General features: G+C 38.8%; 1 long non-coding RNA gene across 1 annotated transcript; it reads right to left on the bottom strand.

Moving 5' to 3' along the window:
• Positions 1–11,678: 11,678 nt before the first annotated feature.
• Positions 11,679–14,443, bottom strand: LOC139947568 (uncharacterized). Its single transcript, XR_011787368.1, has 3 exons — positions 13,810–14,443; positions 12,973–13,085; positions 11,679–12,515 (listed from the first exon to the last, which is right to left on the bottom strand). It is a non-coding gene; the product is annotated as an uncharacterized lncRNA (long non-coding RNA).
• Positions 14,444–22,486: the final 8,043 nt, after the last annotated feature.

Below are 22,486 nucleotides of genomic sequence, written 5' to 3'. Positions count from 1 at the left end.
TACCTAAATAAGACTCCCAGGAACAAGAAAACCATGTTGGCCATCTTGGATTTCAAATTGGACGCCATTAAAGTTATATTTTTCTTTAACTTTGGTATGAATGTCGCCAAATTACATTAGCCATCAAACAAAAGCAATAATGGTACAACTGAAGTGTTTCAGATGATGGCCATCTAGGAATTCAAAATGGCCGCCTTTTTATATTTTTCTTTAAATTTTGTAATGATTGTAAAATCCTGTGTTGGGTGACTAAAGTAGCATTCGCACAGACTATAAGGCTATACAAGCTAGCATTAATATAATTAATATATATATATATATAAGACCAAACTAAACAAACATCTGGTTAAGGCCGCCATTTTAAATTTCAAAATTGTCATCAAATGCATTTCTGCCCGTATCATCGTCTACGAGTCTCACAGAAACATGGGGTTGGTTTCTATACAAATGTTCACTAAACCCAATAAGAACAATGTATCGGATCATTTGGTTTAAGGAGCCGTCTTGAATTTCAAAATGGCCGCCAATTAAATGTGATTGTTTGACATACATTGGTATGTAGAAACTCATACATGCGGGCAAGTTTTACGGGTAAGCAAATCCAAGAAAAACATATCCATCCCAGCTAACTCTGACACACTGGCCCAGATCTTGCCCAGAAATGACGGGCCCTGGCCTGCTCTGCTGGGCCAGTTGATGATATTGATATCTTGGCCTGACCTGACCGCACCGGTTCAGTAGCTGTCAGCTCTGGGCCATGTTTGGCCAGACCAGCTCAGATCAAGATCAGAATGCCAAAGAATGGCAGATCTTGGCATGGTATTGCAAGACCAGGTAACCCTAATGTTAGGTCTGTGTCAGGACATGCAACACACGTTTAGATGGCGTCAGAGAGCCAGCTGTGGCCAAGCCGTAATAAATATTAGATTTGTGCCAGGTCTGACAACACCTGATCTGATGGCAGATCTGGTCAGGTTTGACCAGAACAGGACGTCAGATGATCAGTTTTTGGAATATCATTAAGTCAACTATGGGCCAGGTACACGTGTAAGTACAGATTGTTGTCCAATAATAGCCTGACGACGTTAGATGTACACCCGATGAGCCAAATGGATGACGAGGCCTTCATGTTCTGGCCAATTCCAGTCAAATGCCCTATCTTACCCTGGCCCCAAAACACCCCTTTGATTATTGGTGTATAAACCATGATAACACATATTGCCATTATTTGAGTATGTTCGGCCAGATCTTGCAAAGATCTGAAATCATCAGATCAGGTGTGGCAAGACCTGGCATAGATCGAACACTCATTTTCCAGGCTTGGTTACTTCTGGCCAAGATCTGACGTCATCTGACCTGGTTTGGAGGAAACACCTTGCCCACATTTGCCATTGTCTGAGCTCGTGTGGCCAGAACATGAAGATATATAGAAATATCTGACACATTGTGGCCAAATCTGGCACAGGTCTGACATCCAGATTTATTGACCTGGCCTTCCTCGGCTCAGATTTGATATCAATTGACCCGGTATGGCCAGACCTGGCACATATCTAAGAACATCTGACCTGGCTTGGCTTAACCAGACCCAGATCTAATACGGAATCGGTGTAGTCTGGTCGGGCCCAGATATATCAGTAACTGGTCAAGACCAACCAGGGCCTGTCGCTTCTGGGCAAGATCTGGAGCCAGTTTGTCATAGTTAGCTGTGATGGATATGTTTTTATTTGGTTTGTTGAACAGTAAAACTTGCCAGTATACCTACATCTATGCGTCTCCACAGACCAAGATATGTCAAACAAGCACATTTAAATGGAAGTCATTTTGAAATTCAAGCTGGCTCTTTTAACCAAATGATTCAATGTAACCATCAAATTGGGTTAATTGACCCTGCAAACATGGGTATAGACACCAACACCAAGTTTCTGTGAGGCTCATAGGCCGTGATACAGGCAAATATGCATTTGATAGGCGGCAATTGTGAAATTCAAAAAGGCGGCCTTAACTTCATGATGCAATATTGTTTCTATTGGTCTTATATTTATATTAATTATATTAATGCTAGCTTGTATAGCTTGATAGTCATTGCGAATGTTACTTTAGTCATCAAAAACAGGATTTTCAACAACATTGCCAAAGTTATGGAAACAAATACATAAAAAGGCGGCCATTTTGAATTCCAAGATGGCCGCCATCTGAAACAATTCAGTTGTACCTTTTATGTTATTCTAATCACAAAAATCACCGTTTTATGACATTCACAACCAAACATGAAGGAAAAATATAACTTAAAATGGTGGCCATTTTGAAATCAAAGATGGCCGTCATCTGCCAGATTTTTAATTTTGCTAACATGTATTTTCTTGTTTTGTAAGACCTAAAGAAGGTGTCTAGCTAGGTGGCATCTTCTAATCATTTACTTTCTACGGATCACCATAAGCGCCTGAACCAAAAGCGGCTTTACAAACTGGAGCTCACAACCATGACGTTTTGAGAGTGGTAACGTGTCGGGGCTTTTCGCAAATCTATCAGAAAAGCGCAGAAGACTCTTCAGGATGGTGTCACATACTCACATTTCTTAGCACATACTACCAGACGAGCTGCCCACAAGATTACTTGTCTTTTCCTTTTCCAAACAATTAGTAATCCGCCCGGGCGAAATAGTAATCCGCCCGGGCGAAATAGTGGAGCCCGATTTTTTTTTTCGGTATGTCCTATATACGCTTCCGTAAGATACAGCAAGTGAGAAGAGTGGTCTTTGACATTTACCAATATGTGCCACTGTTAAGCGTTTGGACATTATGTGGCCTTTCGTCGTGAAAACGGTAACAACGGTGACGCAATGACGGGACTGAAAGTCATCTACAAAGTGTTTCATAACGGGAAATATTGCTTAAGGGGTCAATAGGCCTACATCAAATATACATAATTGTGGTTCCGGCTGAACAAATCTCCTCCCTTTATAAAGCTAATTGAAGCTAAGTACCCTACTACTTAAGTCAGATGAGCTATTCATGGTCCGTAAACGTTCAATGCCATTGAATTAAAGGCAGTGGACACTATTAGTATTAATTTGGTAATTACTCAAAATAATTATAAACATAAACCCTTTCTTGGTGACGATTAATTGGGAGAGGTTGATGGTATATTACATTGTGAGAAACAGCTCCCTCTGAAGTGCCATAGTTTTCGAGAAAGAAGTAATTTTCCACGAATTTGATTTCGAGACCTCATATTTAATAATAATAATAATAATAATAATAATAATAATAATAATAATAATAATAATAATAATAATAATAATAATAATAATAATAATAATAATAATAATAATAATAATAATAATAATAATAATAATAATAATAATAATAATAATAATAATAATAATAATAATAATAATAATAATAATAATAATAATAATAATAATAATAATAATAATAATAATAATAATAATAATAATAATAATAATAATAATAATAATAATAATAATAATAATAATAATAATAATAATAATAATAATAATAATAATAATAATAATAATAATAATAATAATAATAATAATAATAATAATAATAATAATAATAATAATAATAATAATAATAATAATAATAATAATAATAATAATAATAATAATAATAATAATAATAATAATAATAATAATAATAATAATAATAATAATAATAATAATAATAATAATAATAATAATAATAATAATAATAATAATAATAATAATAATAATAATAATAATAATAATAATAATAATAATAATTATAATAACTTGAGGTCTCGAAATCAACCATCTAAACGCACACAACTTCGTGTGACAAGGGTGTTTTTCTTTCATTATATTATCTCGCAAGTTCGATGACCGATTGAGCTCAAATTTTCACAGGTTTGTTATTTTATGCTTATGTTGAGATACACCAATAGTGTCCACTGCCTTTAAAGACACTGAAGACCATTAGTAGGTAATCAAAATAATTGTTAGCAATAAAAACTGACTTGTTAAGGAGCAAGTGAGAGCTTTTGATAAGTATACAAATTTGTGAGAAACGGCTTCCTCGGAAGTAACAGGGTTTTTGAGAAACATGTAATTTCTCACTCAATTAACATTTAAGGTTTTCAGCTGATCTAGGCTTTTCGTATGCATCCCAAAGCACACAGACTTGTGCAACGAGAGTTTTTTTTTCGTTTCATTCATTATATTCTTGGAACTTCGATGACCAAAATGTAATGAGCCCCACTTTCCTCATGTTTGTTTTTCCATGCATTTGTTGGGATACACCAACGTGAGAATGCTGGTCTTTGACAATATTACCAAAGGTGCCCAGTGCATCCAAGGGAAGATATACGTTTGATGACCACTCTTGATATTAAAGACATAAACTGTTGGTTGAAGCATACAGCAGCTTTCTGTTTAGTATAATAAAGCGTTTTGTAAAGTAAATGTGGTTGTGTAAAAAAAAAAAAGACATCAGTTTGTATGCCCAAAAATCTTTACGGAGAAGCGTTGCTCTCCAGTATCGTTTCTCAGAATGTGTATTCCAATTACGGGTTATTCTTCCTGTGTGGGCATAGCCACTACCGGGTTTTTGGTGACAGGCCTATCTCTAAAACGTTACCACCTTTTGAACAGAAAAGTTCACAGGTTTTCACAGTGTATAGAAAAGTATACAGGATTAGAACAATATAGAAAGGTTTGCGGTAACACCATGTAATGACTATCTCTTATGAGTTGGGGTGGTTCTGAAAAGAACCGTTGGTTTCAACTCGACGTTTCGATCAGTATGCTCTGATCGTCTTCTGGAGAAAGCAAGATCGACCAGAGCAGACGATCAGAGCATACTGATCGAAACGTCGAGTTGAAACCAACGGTTCTTTTCAGAACCACCCAACTCATTAGAGATAGTATGGTGATGCCGCAAACCGTTCTATATCGTATTTCCACCATGCAAAGTTTCAAATACTACATAGGATTAGAACAATCGAGCGGTTAAAAAAAAAAAAAAGATATAAATTTATTTTGTCTTTACCTGATTATGCCTTCATCAAATAAACATAATGCGGTTCCAGTAGATTAAACATCTTCATCCAAAAGCTAAGCTTTAAGGCACAGTGACCTTTGGTAATATTGTCAAGGACCAGCCTTCTCACTATGCATTAAATAACCTGTGAAATTTTGAACTTAATTGGTCTTCGAAATTGCGAGTGAATAATGAATTCGAGACTTTAGCTGAGGTCTCGAATTCAGTTTAAATATTTTAGAAAATATCCCCCCCCCCCCAGAAACTACGTTACTTTAGGAGGGAGCCGTTTCTCACAATATTTCATACTATCAACAGCTCTCCATTGCCAGGTTACCAAGTAAGGTTTTATGCTAACAATTGTTTTGAGTAAATACCAATTGTGTCCCGTTCCTTAAAGCCATTGGACACTTTCGGTAAACAGTATTGTCCAAAGGGCCACACTTAAGTGTATCACAACTTATATGTAAAATAACAAACCTGTGAAAATTTAGGCTCAATCGGTCATCGGAGTCGGGAGAAAATAACGGGAAAACCCACCCTTGTTTCCGCACGTTTCGCCGCGTCATGACATGTGTTTCATAAGTCCGTAATTCTCGATATCGAGAAATGATAATTGTTTTAATGTTTTCTCAAAAAGTAAAGCATTTGATGGAATAATATTTCAAGGGAAGTCTTTCACTGTAAGCCCTGTAAGTTATTTGTATATCCGTGAACTTTTATTTTGTTTCTGTTCCGAAAGCGTCCAACAGCTTTAATACCAATATTATGAAAGTGCATAAAAGTACAAACTAAAATTCCACCTGTAGACTAGGCCATTGTTCGGTTGTTATTTCCACTCACATACGCTGCCATGGTAACTTGGTACACGTATAGCTGCTTCATGTATTTTGATGACTTGAAGACAAGTCGTAAATTTTAAAGTGGTAGCTTTTCAATTCCCTCCGCGATACTGGCGATATTCTCGCGAGACTGCTGCCCTGTGCGAGGCTACTGCTCTCGCGCTGTGCATGCAGTTGAGTTTCTATAGTCGGCAACCAGTAGCTTCGCGCGAGAGCAGTGATCTGGGGAGAGCATGCAGTGTTCGATCAAATTGTCTTCCTCCATGGTTCGATTGGGGAGATCTGAATTATTTCGCCACCACCACTCTCACCGCGACAGTCTTAACGACATAATACTTATTTAAACACAATTTTCGGTTCAAATCCGTCCTCACATTGGGTAAGAATTAACAATGGACAAATGGCTAAGTTTCATCCACGCGATGGAATTGAATTAAAGGGTATATCATAAATATAATTATTACTTTACAACATAAATACAATACTATACAAATCTAGAAGTACCACATTGTGTTACGTGTGTATCTAGCATTGATCAACCTTTCCCTGTAATAGCATAAGAACTTACTTGAACTGTAGTAAAAAAAAAAAAACGTTGCGAGAAACGGCTCCTTCTGAGAGATTAATTTCTCATTCAAATAATAACAGAAGCCGAAGCATTTTAATAAGCATCTGATAAAAGCACACAAAGTAATGCAACAAGTTTATTTTTTTCTTTCATAAATCTCTTGCAAATTCGATGACCAATATTAAGGCCAAATTTTCACCTATACAGGGGTCGGTTTCACAAAGAGTTAGGACTAGTCCTAACCTAGGAGATTATAGTCAGGTAGCTTAGCGAACGGATGTGGACGTTCCGGACAAAAGCCCCAAATTTTGTCCACGTGGTCCTTATTACCTAAGCTTTGCATTTTAGATAGGAACCACCTCACCAAGACGTATTATGGCGGCCATCTTGGATTTCCAAGATGGCCGCCATTTAAAAAAACCTGTTTTTGCCAGTATCTCACCTCCTGAGTCACCTAGGATCACAATTATGGTGTCTAGATGTACATTTCCATGGTCAAGGAATACATCTTCACCACTTAGAAAAGCAACAGTGCTTTTTTTTCTTTGTATGGCGGCCATCTTGGATTTTTAAGATGGTAACCATATAAAAAACCCATATTTGCCGGTATCTCGCCTCCAAAATTACATAGAATCACAAATAGTGTGTCCAAATATATATTTCCATGGTCAATGGATCCAACTGTACCACTCAGAAGAGCAGCAGTGCCTTCTTTCTTTTATAAAGCGGCCATCTTGGGTTTTCAAGATGGCCGCCATATGAAGAAAACACACATTTTATCAATATCTCACCTTCTAAATCACTTATAACCACAATTTTGGTGACCAAATATACATTTTCATGGTCGATGAATTTAATTGTACCACTCAGAATAGACCTTTCTTTTGACACGTCACGAGTCACGTGACAAAACAATTCCACCATCTTGGTTGGCAAAAGTTTGTTTACTTGTGTGTAAATGTATACAGATACGAACTTTACAGTCGAATAATCATGATTCTTAGCCGCTGTTGCTGCAAAAATTGGTTCGGATCAAAAGAAGGGTTAAAGTTCTTTCGCTTCCCTGAAGTTGACAAGTTTCAGGATCAAAATAAAGCGTGGATAGATGCCGAAACACGTCCGCCAGCGCAACAGGCATAAGATTGGCAACCTTCACGACATGATGATCATGATATTCATGACCGGACATGCATGCATGCTAGCCCACCTTGTTGAGCTGTTAATGGCTCCGCTTTTAACATCGGTCTCAGCACTGTCACGACAGTGATGAGACCGATGTTAAAAGCGGAGCCATTAACAGCTCAACAAGGTGGGCTACATGCATGCATGCATGGTGTGACCACTTTGTGTCCGGTAAATCATTCATTATTTCCGTGTTATTGTTAGCAAGTAGAAGTACAGACTCTAGTCTTTGTTGTTAGTTAGCGTTTTCCTCGATAGTTGGATTATTCATATTGGAAAGAATGTCACACAGAACTGCCAGTTTTCTCATAATAATAAATTTGAGACATCACACATTTTCTTCCTGTTCCATCTACCTCCCAAAAATGGTTTAGAGAATTATATAGAGAACAGTGCATTTTTTCTTTCATTTTCACACAGTCCCACAGTACGAGTATCACACATTTTCATGTATCCACATTTTGCTCGCAAAGCATAAAGAAGGGTTACCGTCACTTGCCAATGAACTGATCGTTTTAAAAGTCAGAATGGAAGGGGCCTACATACATGGTTGCTGGGAAGAGAGAATACTGGTCTTTAACAATTACCAATGGTGTCCAGTGTCTTAACAGCCCCCAGCTGGCACAAGGGTAGAGTTGTCTGACAACTGGTGATTTTTCGTTTAAGACACAGCCAGTTTCATTGCATTTTGCTGTTCTCTCAAGTAATTTCAAACGTGCAGATTCCAGTGTGCTATGAAATTTAACCTTTTGCAGTTGTACTAGGTGGGGTATGACCCAAGTTGTCAAGTAGCAAATTTGTGATCCAGATCACTGAACGAAGGAGGTGAGATATTGAATGGGTTTATACTTAGCAGCCATATTGAAGGTGATCGATGGCCTGCTTTTCCAAGTGGTACAGTTGCACTCCTTGACCATAACAATATATATTAAGAAGCCATTATTGTGACTCTAAGTGACTTAAAGGTGAGATATTGGCAAATACGTTTTTGTCTTCTTATGACGGCCATCTTGAAAACCCAAGATGACCACTACATAAAAAGATGGCCGCCATACAAAGAAAACAAAGCACTGCTGCTCTTCTAAATGGTACAGTTGGATTCCTCGACCATGAAAATGTATATTATTTGGTCACCACAACTGTAATTGTGATTATAAGTGATTTAGGTGCGATATTGATAAAAAATATGGGTTTTCTTCACATGGCGGTCATCTTGAAAAACCCAAGATGGCCGCCATCCAAAACAAAGAAGGCACTGCTGCTCTTCTGAGTGGTACAGTTAGATTCATTGACCATGAAAATGTATATTTGGTCACCATAATTGTGATTAAAAGTGATTTAGAACATGAGATATTGACAAAATGTGTGTTTTCTTCATATGGCGGCCATCTTGAAAACCCAATATGGCCCTATATAAAAGAAAGAAGACACTGCTGCTCTTCTAAGTGGTACAGTTGGATCCATTGACCATGGAAATATATATTTGGACACACTATTTGATTCTATGTAACTTTGGAGGCGAGATACCGGCAAATATGGGTTTTTCATATGGTTACCATCTTAAAAATCCAAGATGGCCGCCATACAAAGAAAATAAAGCACTGTTGCTTTTCTAAGTGGTGAAGATGTATTCCTTGACCATGGAAATGTATATCTAGACACCATAATTGTGATCCTAGGTGACTCAGGAGGTGAGATACTGGCAAAAACAGGTTTTTAAATGGCGGCCATCTTGGAAATCCAAGATGGCCGCCATAATACATCTTGGTGAGGTGGTTCCTATCAAAAATGCAAAGCTTAGGTATTAAGGAACACGTGGACAAAATTTGGTGCTTTTGTCCGGAACGTCCACATCCTTCTCAAATATGGTCATAAGCTGCCTGACTATTATATACAAATTGCGTGGAAAGTTCTCAGTTTGGACGAGTAACTGGTCCTAACTCTGTTTTTGAAACGAAGGTGTCCAATATCTTTAATACCAATATTATGAAAGTGCATGGAAGTGCAAACCAAAATTCCACCTGTAGACTAGACCATTGTTCGGTTGTTATTTCCACTCACATACGCTGCCATGGTAACTTGGTACACGTATAGCTGCTTCATGTATTTTGTTGACTTGAAGACAAGTCGTAAATTTTAAAGTGGTAGATTTTCAATTCTCTCCGCGATACTGGCGATATTCTCGCGAGACTGCTGCCCTGTGCGAGGCTACTGCTCTCGCGCTGTGCATGCAGTTGCAACCAGTAGCTTCGCGCGAGAGCAGTGATCTCGCGGGAGCAGTATTCGCTCGCAGAGACCTAAATCATTACGCCACCACCACTCTCACCGCGACAGTCTTAACGACTTGTCCACAAGTCTACTCATTAAAGGTGGACTATAACAGATTATTGATATAGCCAATATTACTATTTTTGTACAAGAAATGTAAAATAAGGACTGATATTTTAGTAGTATTCAATAAAACCTTTACCTTCATGCAAAAAAAACACGAATTCGCGCGGCGTACTCCGACCCAGAAAACTCAGTTTCGGCAAAAGCCGGTGACCCACGAACCATTCATACACAGTGTGTGACGTCACACCACGTACCGAAGCTCTGTACACAGTGTGTCAGGTCGATCGTGTGCGTGCATTTTACATGTACATTGAATGTGGAATAACATCGGACACTATAGGCTGCATTTTTTGACACAAAAAAACAGTGAAACTGTCCGATGGCAGCGGGTCTCGGGAAAACCACAGTATAGATGAGGAAAAGGCATTTTAGGGAGGCACTTCAGAGGAAAGTGAGGGCTCTAGCGATAAGGGGAGCTCACCGGACGAGAGAGAAGCCGAAGACGTGTTATGAGTACATGTAGTTAACCAGCCCGGGGACGATGATCGTCAGGCCGAAGACGATGAGCCAAACCCTGATGATCGACGGCTAAAGACAGACTGGTAAGGCCACAAAACGTTTCATGAATTATACTGAATGATGCTTCGTTTGATCAGTTTATTTCTGCTCCCAAAAATAGTTGAAGGCTATCCTTGACTAAATTAAAACATGAACGAACATGATGGACAAGGTTTATTGTTTACCTCCATTCACGTTATAATACATGTATGTGAACAACACATGCACTGACTTGGGCAGTATAGAAATGTGAGGGGAGGGGTCATTTTTGTCTTGCGTTTTATACTTTGTTGGCAAAATTCATACATTATCAATTTAAACTGATATTGTAGATAACCTATGTTGTTGTTTTTCTCCACCAAGTAACTGCATGGTGGTTGACACATGTGCATCTACACAAATATCTCATGTACATGTATGTAACTGCTACTTTGGATTATGATTGCCTTCTGGCATGGGTATAGTTTTAAAGCAATTCAGGTACACACATGCAATATTAACACTTCACCATGCAAACCACAAATCTGTTGTTAATAATTTTGTATGAATTCTTTTGTTAATAATTTTGTATGAATTCTTTTGTTTTGTTTTACAGAAAACACTGCAATGATGATTATCAGCAAGTGGTGAGCTTAGGACTATCTTGTCCGTTCAACCGCTGCCACTGACATCATGTTTGATGGCAGCAACACGAAGGACGTTTCCAAACCCTCGTGTACAGTACAGTGGAAGGATTTTCGTATCCACCAACGGATTAGGCAGCTTTGCTTTGGTTTATTTGTCTTCAGTCGTAACAATTTTCCAAGTTATAATGATCCGGAGGGAGTGAGAAATAATTTGATAAGCCATAATAATTTACGTATAAATGTACATGTATACTATTTCATTTTGTTTCTTTCAGATGGGTGGGTGGTTCAAATTGATTAATTTAATTTGAACCACCCACCCCTCTGAAAGACACAAAATGTAAATTACTATGGCTTATAAAATTAGGTGTGTGGTTCAAATTGATTAATTTAGCACTTATGTGCAATAAACTTGTCCCCTGTTGTCAACAATACACTATGATTAACATGGTAACAACATTCAACTTGGTTAGCAGAAATATAAAAACAAAACAAAAAATAGAAGCCATGTACACCTCCATAATAACGACAACACTAAAACTGTATGTATTTGCAAACGACAATAGTTTATTTTTGAGTTTAAAATATCAAAATTGAAAAAAGGTTGCCTAGTGATAGCGAAATCATCTGAACATTCCGTCATCAAAAAAAGTTAACTATACAACCCTGTCAACGCCCCTACCCCCAAAAAAAGAAAACCTAAGCCATGTTATGTACCTAGTTAGCTGTGGTTCTCTGTGTAAATTGTAAATTAAGTTGTACATTAAAAGAATATAATAAAATCATTGTGTACAGACCATGTCATTCTGTTTTTAAACAAAGTTGATTGTACTACCCTGGTTACCCCCCCCCCCAAAAAAAATATATATATATAAAAAATAAAATAAAAACCCACAACAATGTGTACAAGCTAGGGCCCAATTTCATGGATCTGCTTACTGTAAACAAAGAATCGACACTTGCGGAAGCAGGAAATTCTGTGCTTACATCAAGCGCGTTTCACAGGTTACCGGCGAATTTTGGCTTTTGCCGGTCATGGGTGCATAGTTGGTTTATACCAGGCATTCTACGCTTACAAAGTAAGCTCAGAAATTTAGCGTTTGGACGTAAGCAGAGAACGGTGATCATAAGCGCAGAATTTGGTGATGAACAGATCCACGAAACTGGACACAGGTCATTCTTTCTTCAAACAAAGTTGAACCCACTACCTTTGAACCCCCACCCCCCCCCCCCAAAAAAAAAAAGCTGTTGCATCCTTTTCCGGCTGGTGAAGGTTGATGTCAATGACACGGGGGTTACACATCAGCTGCGGATGGAGTTGTTTTCGTGTCTTGTCACCCTGCTGACAATGAACAAGTGCATTGTGCATGCATTCTATGCGTATCTGTTTAATGAAAAATAAAAAACAAAACCAAATAATCGTTATGTGGGATTTCTTGAAAATTTACAAGGCAGAAATACAATCTCGGTAGGTTTGACGTAACACCATGTACTGACAATCTCTCTTTGAGTTTGCGTAGTTTTGAAAAGAACCTTACAGGAGTTAACGCAAAACCAGTACAAAAGGAGTCCACATGCAACAAAACCAAGGGGGCAGGTTTTCTTTATGTCTGATAGAAAACATGACCTCCAACCACCCCCCTCCCCCAGATCTACACCTAGTACAAAACTGTTCAGGTACAGATCGGGGTGGGGGGGGGGGGGGGGTTTGCGATTCAACACCCCATCCCCTCCCCCCCCCCCCTCCACCGTGAACAGTTTTCAAAGGGGCAGCTGAAAAACTAAAAATGAAGAAATCATCTGATCCTCTGAAAATTTGCATGCATAGGCCTACTACTTACCTAAAGTGCTATTGAGAATCTTAGGTCTCCATTTCTAGTTCTGGCTAGCATGTCTTCGTACTGCATTGTCTTTGTCCTGCATTCTCATTGTAGTGTAGAGCTGCGAGTTATTTCTGTACAAAAAAATATAAAAACAAAAAATAAATAAATAAACAAAAAAAACTAGTGCTGAAAAAGAACTGGCCTTATTTTACAAATGCAAATATAGTAAACACTCCATAATTAACCGTGCCAAGCCAATAAACACAGCTATAGGAAAACTTCAGACTAAACTTCTCTGGAATTGGTAATTCCTGAATTAGGAGAGAAAAATTCTGAATGACCATGGATGGGCAATTATATGGATGAGAGTTTGAACATATTTTTGAGCTGTGCCTTAAAAAAAAAAAGCAAACAATTCTTAGGCAGCTTTGGCAAAAACAATGTCCAGCAATCCAGTATAGACCAATATAAATACATGTCAGCGAGGCCAATAAACTGTTAACTGTAACAATCAAATTTTTAAATGGATTCATATAGTATTCACACATGGTTGAGCATGAACATGCCAGAAAGTGTAAACCAGGGCATAAACATGCCTAAAGCACTTGGGTGGCTACATGGATTCATCACTCAACAGAGTCAATACACTATGTAGCTATTTTATGGTAGTCGGGTCAGATTCAGAGCATGCACATCGTGTCATTTGACAACAAGATGATTGTTCCTTGCATGAAAAGGGTAGAGATTGTTTACTATTTTTCTGATTACAATTACATGAACATGTATTGGGCCTGAATTAATAATGGAGATAGTTTCTCAGTAGTAGATTTTTAAAAATTATTAACAAGTACTTACCAGGCTTTTCTCTCTCTCTTTTCTGTAATGCCACTTGATTCTTTTGCTGTTCCACGGCCACTTGCGACCAGGGCCACGGCAGAGGGACCCCGCCGACGTCGTAACATGCACAAGCAGCACTGGCTGGGGCCTGGTGGTAGAAGATCCCCCTGAATTCTCTCGATGCTTAGAGGTTTAAATTTCGGAATCGATCCAGGCTTCTTACACAAACTTTGAAACTTCTAGTGCATCCACAAACAACCAAATAGTCGGCAGTATTTATAGCTGATACATTAGAAACAAAAAGCTTCGTAGCACACACGCACGCCTATAGTGTGGATGAAAACGCATACACAACACACGGAGTAACATGGCGTAATCTTTGTTTACTCTCGTTGCTTCATGGGTATGACATCACCATTTTTTGACCGCGTTCATGACGTCCGCTGGTTTACAAATCCGCTTGGATTTCAGTGTTGGTTTAATAGCCGGGAACCAGTCCAGGGCGGGAAATTTCAAAATCGAAGAATCGAGGTCAAATTTTTTCGGTCAAATTGTAGCAAAATTATTTGGAGAAAAACATGACCACAACAATGAATTGATAGCTGAACACAACATAAACAAGTTCTGATAGTGATTTTAATGTAGGAGTACCGTTATAGTCCATCTTTAAATTGGCCTTTGCGTGGACGTACAAATTCGCCTAGGTATAGTGGTTCGCCATTCGCACTGACATTATAAAGACGGGGCTTGGAACTATCGTTTTTACGACCATTGGGTGAGAATTTCAATCGATTATACTCAAATTGTCTATTTACTTTTCACTCATTTTTTTTCTTCTTTTTCGTTTTGGTCTCCAGATTTACCAGATAAACTTAAATCATAATATTATTGTGAGTTGGAATGTTGTCTCGCTGTTTGAATAATTTACACTGAATTTATTTTACTTAACTTGTTTATTATTCTCCCTTTTTGACCAATATGGAAATAAATGTTGAATGAATTGAAACTGTATTAAATTGAACAATACAAATATTAGAAGAACTACAAGGAAACGCTCACAAGACAAAATAAGCCAATGAAACACGCCTGGACTTAAAGGGTCTATATGTAACTTTTATAGGACAAAAAACACAATGTCCACAGATTTACACTAAACTTACACAGTTTGAAGATAATGATGGTAGAAAGCTTCCCTGAAAATATTACGTGCTGAGGTGCTGTAGTTTTTGGGAAATTAGTAAAACAATGTCATAAAAATAATTTTCATCTCATGAGACAAAATTATTTTAATCATTTACAAACGTATTTTCATGACATTGTTTTACTCATTTCTCAAAAACTACAGCACCTCAGTAAGTAATATTTGAAGGGAAGCTTTCCACTATCATTATCTTCAAACCCTGTAAGTTTAATGTAAATCTATGGACATTTTGAAAAGGTACCCAAATCCTTTAAGACGTTATCTCCACAATGCCTGCGGCTCGAAAGCCTCTTCAAAATAGTTCATCGGTGTGATCTTCCAAACACCTTGAATGGTTTAAAATAGTTCATTATTTAGCTCAAAACAAATGGAGAGGGTTCAAGGGGTATTATTATTTATTGATATTAAGGGTATTAAAGGCAGTGGACACGATTGGTAATTACTCAAAATAACTAATTAGCATAAAACCTTTACTTGGTTAGGAGTAATGGGGAGAGGTTGATGGTATAAAACATTGTGAGAAACGGCTCCCTCTGAAGTGCCATAGTTTTCGAGACAGAAGTCATTTTCCACAAACTTTATTTCGAGACCTCAGAATTAGATTTTGAGGTCTCGAAATCAAGCATCTGAAAATGCACAACTTCGTGTGACATTGGTGTTTTTTCCTTTCATTATTATCTTGCAACTTCGACGACCAATTATTGAGCTCAAATTTTCACAGGTTTGTTATTTATATATTTGTTGAGATACACCAAGTGATCGAGAAGACTGGTCTTTGACAATTACCAATAGTGTCCATTGTCTTTAAGTTCAGAATGTCTTTGCACTGTCCGCTTTGTTTTCAAAGACTATGATTTTTATATTCCCTTTTCACAGATCAGAATGTTGGGACATTCGCTTTTCTTTGCAATTTTTGCAGTAATCCAACTGGGTAAGATAAGGAGTCAGAATCTGTTCAGTTTCCAATATCTTCCTCAAAATTAATGTGCCTTTTAGTCCCTCCATCTTGTTTTCTTTTTAATTCTTGAGTGTGTGGGACCAAACCATTGAAATGATGTTATGATAATAAAGAATGTTTATAAGGCGCCAAAGTCCACCAAATGAGGTGCTCAAAGCGCACAAGAAGGGAAACCACACACAGCGAAGGAAAATAAGACAGAACAATTTGATATAAAGCGACATTAAACAAGATAGTTTTTAAATTAATCTCGAAAGTATCGAGACTAGAAATGGGCGAAGAACCATGAATGCAATTAAAGATAAGCAACATGTGTGTTTTGTTGTGGTCCCAGGTCTTTATTGGTCTTAAAGGCAGTGGACACTATTGGTAATTACTCAAAATAATTATCATCATAAAACCTTTCTTGTTTACGAGTAATGGGGAGAGGTTGATGGTATAAAACATTGTGAGAAACAGCTCCCTCTGAAGTGACGTAGTTTTCGAGAAAGAAGTAATTTTCCACGAATTTGATTTCGAGACCTCATAATATTTAGAACTTGAGGTCTCGAAATCAACCATCTAAACGCGCACAGCTTTTTGTGACAAGGGTGTTTTTTCTTTCATTATTATCTCGCAACAACTTTGATGACCGATTGAGCTCAAATTTCCACAGGTTAGTTATTTTATGCATATGTTGAGATACACCAACTGTGAAGGCTAGTCTTTGACAATTACTAATAGTGTCCACTGCCTTTAAACAAGATAGTTTTTTAATTAATCTCGAAAGTATCGAGACTAGAAATGGGCGATATGCGATGTCCCTTCAGGGCCACCACAGAAGAACCATAAATGCAATGAAAGATAAGCAACACGTGTGTGTTTGTGGTCACATGTCTTTATTGGTATAAAGAGTCAAGGTAACTTGCTTATATTATAACACCCCTTGCAAGTACTGTGCCTGCTCATTGGTTTAGAGCGCGTCACATGACATGTCTTAGTTTTGCTAGACGACGGCCGTGTGATAGAGCGTCGGTTTGCCATGCGCTAGTCCGAAGACTAGCACATGGCGCCGTGCGCTAGTCCAACAGACTAGCACACGGCGTGCAGTACCCAGACGTCCGTTGCGTGTACGAGGATGATAAATTAATAGTCTGTAACCATTTCGGATTGTCCGACACTACATGCAACACAGCAGGTAAAAGTGTTTGCAATCTGTGTTCGCGTCGTCCGTGGATTGTAGCATTCAGGTCTGTAACTTAATAATAATAATACAGGTTTTAGAAATGTTTGGGGTGTTATAAAACAAATATTGACTGCTTTTACTCGTGCAATGGTTAAAAACTATGACTCCCTCGGTGATCCCCGGAGCGTTCTATTTTCCCTCGGCTTCGCCTCGGGAAAATAGAACGCTCCGTGGATCACCTCGGGAGTCATAGTTTTAACCATAGCACTCGAAGCAGTCAATATTTGTATATTATACTACCATAAAAGCCACGGTTGTGTGCGTCAGTTACAAAATGTGATCAATATAACATTACTACGGAAGCGTATATAGGACATACCGAAAAAAAAAATCGGGCTCCACTATTTCGCCCGGGCGGATTACTAATTCGCCCGGGCGGATTATTATTTCGCCCGGGCGGATTACTGTTTCGCCCGGGCGGATTACTGTTTCGCCCGGGCGGATTACTGTTTCGCCCGGGCGGATTACTAATTCGCCCGGGCGGATTACGAGGCCGCATGTTTACACAGGGCTACATGTATGATTTCACTTTTACCTTAACAAACATCACCGGATAAAAGTTCTCTTTAACCCCTTCCAGCCTCCATTTTGAAATTAAAGCAAAATGATCCAATACATTGTTCTTATTGGGTTCAGTGAACATTTGTATAGAAACCAACACCGCGTTTCTGTGAGACTCATAGACGATGATACGGGCAGAAATGCATTTGATGGCAATTTTGAAATTTAAAATGGCCGCCTTAACCAGATGTTTGTTTAATTTGGTCTTATATTTATATATATATATTAATATATTAATTATATTAATGCTAGCTTGTATAGCCTTATAGTCATTGCGAATGCCACTTTAGTCACCCAACACAGGATTTTACAATCATTACAATCATTACAAAATTTAAAGAAAAATATAAAAAAGCGGCCATTTTGAATTCCTAGATGGCCACCATCTGAAACACTTCAGTTGTACCCTTTTTGCTTTTGTTCAATGGCTAATGTAATTTTAGCCACAAAAAATCATGATTTGGCGACATTCACAGCCAAAGTTAAAGAAAAAATATAACTTAAATGGCGTCCATTTTGAAATCCAAGATGGCCAACATGGTTTTCTTGTTCTTGAGAGTCTTTTTAGGTATCTAGCTAGGTGGCATGTTCTAATCATTTATTTTCTACGGGACTTAATATTTTGTCATAAGCTCCCCGACTATTTGTTGCAGCGTAGAGCAAACCACTAATCAACTAGAGAACAAAGCAAACTCCCAGACGTGACGTCAGCGGCATTGTCCTTTGACTCGCGCCGTCAACGGCAGATGTGTTTTAAGTTTTTCAAAACTTTAGGTTGAGGCCTGATTTTTTAGTCGATAATTACAAAAAAAATCAGAAGTGTACACATATCACAATTACATAAAAATGGTGAACAAGTGCATTATTATCAAGATAAAATACAATTTTCGTTGAATCATCTCATCTTTTTCCCAAAAGCCTACGGCGCCATGAGCAACGATTGTTGGATATAGCGCCTTATAAATTTAACAATTTGATTAATTGATTGATAATCGGTGTGGTCTCCTGGTAATAAACCATTCCCTGACAGTTTGATGTTGATTAGTGGTTTTCCAAATATTCAAAGCAATGGTTAGAACAGATCTTATGTTTGTTGTTTAAATCCGTTTACACGGAAGAGAGAGTGGGGGGGGGGGGGGGGGGTTGAAGGAGAAAAAGGAGGCTGAAAGGGGTTAAAGAGAACTTTTATCCGGTGATGTTTGTTAAGGTAAAAGTGAAATCATACATGTAGCCCTGTGTAAACATGCGGCCTCGTAACTCGCCCGGGCGAAACAGTAATCCGCCCGGGCGAAATAGTAATCCGCCCGGGCGAAATAATAATCCGCCCGGGCGAAATAGTAAATCGCCCGGGCGAAATAGTAATCCGCCCGGGCGAATTAGTAAACCGCCCGGGCGAAATAGTAAACCGCCCGGGCGAATTAGTAAACCGCCCGGGCGAAATACTAATCCGCCCGGGCGAAATACTAATCCGCCCGGGCGAAATAGTAATCCGCCCGGGCGAAATAGTAATCCGCCCGGGCGAAATAGTAATCCGCCCGGGCGAAATAGTAATCCGCCCGGGCGAAATAGTAATCCGCCCGGGAGAAATAGTAATCCGCCCGGGCGAAATAGTAATCCGCCCGGGCGAAATAGTAATCCGCCCGGGCGAAATAGTGGAGCCCGAGTTTCTTTTTCGGTATGTCCTATATACGCTTCCGTACATTTCGATATCACAGGTTTGGCTTCGTCGGAGCAAGTGTGTCTAGTCGGCTTTTTGTACGGCAGCGGTGCAGGATCAATGCGCTGGGTCTTACCCCACCAGGATCCATGTGCCTGCACTGTCATTAGACTTGGTGGAGTCCTGCCTTACGAGCCTGCAACCGGACACTATCTGGAGGGACTCTTTCTCAGTGAGGAACCTGATGAAATCAGGAAATTTTTCGATTTTCCCTACGGTAAGCACAATTATTATGGGACTGCGCCGTTGTGGCAGAAATTCTGTCCGCCGGAGTTAATTTTTTATGTAGTCCTGGCCGATGTCCTACTATCCGCCAAGATAGAAGCAGTAGGCTTGGACGTATCGGTTCTTTTCAGAATTATATGAAGTCTCCCGAATTCCGATAACCTACTCCGCTTGTAGTAGTCAGAATATAAAGCAAGACAAGTTCTCAAAAGAACATAGCTACCTGAAGTAGATTACACACATAATGTTACTGCATACCTCACAATGCAATGCCTGAATCCAATAAGTTGTTATAGGGGCCATTCACTCCCGGAGTGTATACCAAAGAAAGCACTTGCTTTCCCTACCATTTCAGAACTCCCTCTCTTCCATCTTAATAATATCGAAGTCATCTTGACCGGGGCCTTTGAATGGTTTTCCTATCAGACAAAAGTGCGCCTTTGCAAATGCTGTGTTGTTATTCTAACAATTATGACCCATGGCTTGTTTATCATTTTGTGTCATCAGCTTTAGTTGATCCTGAGCCACCACGTCAATGTGAAACCAACGGTCGATTGGGGATTGAGAACGGCTCCCCTCTCTCCATCCCGGATGAAAGTTTCACTGCGTCATCTGTCGACATCATCGGAACGTACCAAAGCACTCCTTCTTCGGCTAGACTTAACTTTAAAGGGGGTCAGATTGACGGTCGTTTTCTGATCGGGGGCTGGAAGCCCATTGATGATGACACCGTGCAAAGCTGGGTCCAGGTGTCTCTTGGGAGGGATGTCATCGTATCTGGGGTCATAACACAAGGCCGGTATGATACGACGGGGCTCAAACAACATTGGGTTACCAAGTTCAAGGTCATGTACGCATCAATTGAGAAGACCACTCTAGAGGCAGTGTCGAAGCAGGGTGGTACGCCCGAGGTATGTATGGCTTTGTGTTTTGTTGTGTTCTGTCAATTAAAGGCAGTAGACACTATTGGTAATTGTCAAAGACTAGCCTTCACAGTTGGTGTATCTCAACATATGCATAAAATAACAAAACTGTGAAAATTTGAGCTCAATCGGTCATCGGACTTACGAGATAACAATGAAAAAAAAACCTTGTCACATCACGCAGTGGTGTGCGTTTAGATGGTTGATTTCGAGACCTCAAGTTCTAAATCTGAGGTCTCGAAATCAAATTCGTGGAAAATTACTTCTTTCTCGAAAACTATGGCACTTCAGAGGGAGCCGCTTCTCACAATGTTTTATACCATCAACCTCTCCCCATTTACTCGTCACCAAGAAAGGTTTTATGCTAGTAATTATTTTGAGTAATTACCAATAGTGTCCACTGCCTTTAAAGGCAGTGGACTCTATTGGTAATTGTCAAAGACCAGTATTCTCATTGGGTGTGTCTCAACATGTGCACAAAATAGCAAACCTTTGAATATCTCAATTGGTCGTCGAAGTTGCGAGATATTAAATGAAAGAAAGAAAAAACCTTGTCACATGGAATTGTGTGCTTTCAGAATATGCTGAATTTCGAGACCTCAAAATCTAATTCTGATGTCTCGAAATCAAATTCAAATATTATTTTAGTGGACAATTATTTTTCTTCTCGAAAACTACATTACTTCAGCGGTAGCCGTTTCTCACAATGTTTTATACTCCATTAACTCGATACTAAGTAAGTTTTTATGCTAACAATTATTTTTCAGTAAATACAAATAGTGTCCCGTGCCTTTAACCCTTTAACTTTGCTAGGGTTGAAACATCGGGTCATTTACTTGCATTTAGACCATAGCTATGCATAGAGCTGCTTAAAGCCATTATACACTTTCGGTAAACAGTATTGTCCAAGTCCCACATTTCGTGTATCACAACTAATAAATAAAATAACAAACCTGTGAGAATTTAGGTTCAATCGGTCATCGGAGTCGGGAGAAAATAACGGGAAAACCCATTCTTGTTTCCGCGCGTTTTGCCGTGTCATGAAATGTGTTTAAAATAAATCCGTAATTCTCGCTAACGAGAATTTATATTGTTTTAATGTTTTCTCAAAAAGTAAAGCATTTCATGGAACAATATTTCAAGAGAAGTCTTTCACGATTACCTTCTGTAAACCCTGTAAATTATTTCGTGTACCGAAAGGGTATAATGCCTTAAAGCAGAAAATGATGTTTGACACTAATCTGCAAAGCAGAAGTGAGCATGATACCAGTCACAAACGAATAGCCTTATTTTGGTGAGCTTATTTGTTACTTTGTGGGCTTAAAAGCAGCTGTATGAAACTGGGCCCAGTTTGCAACCAGCTATTCTTTTTTTTAATGGGAAAGTCGGGCACAGCAAGAAGAAAATGCACAGAGAAAGCTAATAATACTTTTTAGCATGTGCTAGGAATTGGTTCTTATGTTTGCCTTTGTATTTGTCTGTGGCAACAATTCGGCGAAATCAATCACGCCCCCCCCCCGCCCCTTTAACCAAAGAGTCACCATATACGCCAATGATGGCATGATAGCTCAGGAACTAAATCAAGTGTAAAGGGAAAGTTTACGGTTGGTAATCTTGCAATGAATGACATTAAAAGTTTACTCGGTTAAAGGTCAAGACTTGTTACTGTATCACTATCAGGCTGATGTGCGAGACAATTTGTGCGTGGTAAGCAAGATGAATAAAACAACAACTTTCTCCACTCTTGTTCTTTTGTGTTAGATTTTTTACAGCAACTATGACGGAAGCTCCGAGGTAATCAGTATGTTCAGTCAACCAATACTGGCCAGCACAATTCGCTTTGTTCCCGTTGAATGGAAAATAAGAATCGTACTCCGTTTTGAGC

Source organism: Asterias amurensis, chromosome 14, assembly GCF_032118995.1.
Source record: "Asterias amurensis chromosome 14, ASM3211899v1".
Classification (NCBI taxonomy): Eukaryota; Metazoa; Echinodermata; class Asteroidea; order Forcipulatida; family Asteriidae; genus Asterias; species Asterias amurensis.
The sequence above is the reverse complement of the archived record's forward strand: the minus strand, read 5'-3'. Positions and strand labels throughout refer to the sequence as shown.